Source organism: Panthera uncia (assembly GCF_023721935.1).
Source record: "Panthera uncia isolate 11264 chromosome A1 unlocalized genomic scaffold, Puncia_PCG_1.0 HiC_scaffold_17, whole genome shotgun sequence".
Taxonomy (NCBI): domain Eukaryota; kingdom Metazoa; phylum Chordata; class Mammalia; order Carnivora; family Felidae; genus Panthera; species Panthera uncia.
This window is the reverse complement of record NW_026057577.1, coordinates 144,293,651-144,296,251: the sequence shown is the minus strand read 5'-3', so window position 1 is coordinate 144,296,251 and position 2,601 is coordinate 144,293,651.

The following is a 2,601-nucleotide window of genomic DNA, read 5'->3' as shown; positions in this document are numbered from 1 at the left end:
CATTGAAAAAAGTGCACAATTCGAGGGGCGCCCGGGTGGCTTAGTTGGTTAAGCGTCCAACTCTTGGTTTCGGCTCATCAAACCAAGGTCGTGGGTCACAGTTTCGTGGGTTTGAGCCCCGCGTCGGGCTCTTTGCTGACAATGTGGAGCCTGTTGGGGATTTTCTGTTTCCCTCTCTCTCTGCCCCTCCCCCGCTCACGCTGTCTCTGTCTCTCTCAAAATAAGTAAATAGGCTTAAAGTAAAGCGCACAATTCTGGTTTGGCATATTCACAGACGTGTGCAAGCATCTTCTCAGTTGACTTTTGAGTATTTTCATCGCCTCAGGAAGAAACCCTGTTCCCTTTGGCTCTCACCCACCTCCCTGTCCTCCCTGCCCCCACCAGCCCAAGAGCCATTGTCTCTAGATATTCTCTAGTCTGGGCCTTTCCTATGAACGGAACCCCATAATACATGGTCTTCTGTGCCTGGCATCTTTCACTGAGCATAACGTTTTTCTTTTCATTTTTTAAAGTTTATTTTTTGAGAGAGAGAGAAAGAGACAGAGAGAGAGAGAAAGCACAGGCAGGGGAAGGGCAGAGGGGAACAGAAGATCCAAAGATCCAAAGTGGGTTCTGTGCTGACAGCAGGGAGCACGATGTGGAGCTCGAACTCACGAACCGTGAGACCGTGACCTGAGCCGAAGTTGGATGCTGAACTGACTGAGCCACCCGGGCGCCCCTGGTTTTCAAGGTTCGTCTGCCTTTAACCTTTTTATGACCAAATATTCCGTTGTACAGGTATACTACGTTTTGTTTATCTTCAGTCGATGGACATCGAGGTTGTTTGCACCTTTTGACTATTAAGAACAATGCCACTAGGGGCGCCTGGGGGGCTCAGTCAGTTAAGCGTCCAACTTCGGCTCAGGTCACGATCTCACGGTTCGTGAGTTCAAGCCCCACGTGGGGCTCTGTGCTGACAGCTTGGAGTCTGCTTGGGATTCTCTCTCTTTCTCAAAAATAAACATTAAAAGAAAAGAATCATGCCGCTAATGAGTGTTTGTGTACACACATTTGTGTGGACGTATGTTCCCATTTCTCTCCGTGGCTGCAACCATTTCACATTCCCGATAGCGCTGCACGAGGGTTCTGATTTCTCCACATCCTTGCCAACACCTGCTGTCCTTTGACTTTGTTGATTTTAGCCTTCCTAGTGGGTGCGAGGTGGTCCCTCACTGTGATTTTGATTTGCGTTTCCCTGGTGACCGATGATCCCCAGCATCTTTTCATGTGCTTGGTGGCCATTTGTATATTTCCCTTCGACAAATGTTTGCTGACAGTGGCTTTTGCCACTGGGCACTGGGCTTCAGTCTTCCTGTCTGTGAAATGGGACAGCCACCACCGATGGAAAACTCTTATAGGGAAGAAGATGTGGGATCTGGAAGCATGTGGCTCTGGACTGAGGACATGGGCAGAGACAGCTGCAGCCTCACAAGCCGGGACCAGGGGACAGACAGCCTCCTGCGGCTGGAGGCACCAACCACACCCACGCCTCTCCCCTGCCACCTGCAGACGGGCTTTGACTGCTCCCTGGCTAGTAATCTGCAGCAGGTAAAGCATTCTTACAGCTAAGTTTATTCAAAAAAGCGATTTACAAAATAGTCAAACAATGTGAGCCGGGAGGGAGGTTTCTTGGCTTTTCAGCACATGGTTGATGCTCTGGGTTGAACTGTGATTCCCCAAAAGCTATTTTCAAGTCCTACCCCCCAGCATCTGTGAACACGGCCTTATTTGGAAATAGGGTCTTGCAGATCAAATTCCTTTCCATGAGGTCATACTGATTAGGGGGAACCATTCAGTGGTTCAAGTGTCTAAGGACATTGTTCAATGATGGTGTCCTCAGAAGAAGGAAATGTGGACACAGATGCACACAGAAAAGGTGACCATGTGACGACGGGGACAGAGATTGGATTTATGCTGAACCAGCAACGCACGCCAAGGAATGCCAGCAGCCATCAGAAAGGGAAAGAGCATCACCCAGGGCCTTCCCAGGGAGCAAGGCTGGGCTGACATCTCGATTTCAAGCTTCTAGACTCCAGAACCATGGAATAATAGATTTCCATCGCTTCAAGCCAGCCAGTTTCTGGTACTTTGTTAGGCAATGATGTGGGGAAAATGTAGGTCACAATGATGTTAATAATAAAGGCCTGGGGACAATTCTGTTCCATGTTGGTTGTGTGTTTTGCATTTCTGTCTTTTTACAGCATTTTACAGAGCCCGACTCCCTGCCCGGTGACGCTAAATACGTGAGACCCTCATTTTGTTCCCAGCCTCTTAAGACAAATGTGCTAATGCAAACAGCAGCTCCAGAGGAGACACGAGGGCTAAGGAAAGGCCAGGCTGGTTGGGAGATGCCAACTCTGGCCTGTCAGATGCCTGACACTCAGGTCCTCACCTGAGGGAGGAGGAGGCCCCGGGTGGGGAAACTTTAGGGGACCGTCCCAGTTCAATCCCAGGGTCAAACAGTTGTGCTCTCCTCCTCCGCACAGGGTTCCCGGAGACCTTTGGAGAAAGGTGAATGTCTTTTTCACCAAAAGCTGCTCACAGCCACCCCTGGGCTTACTA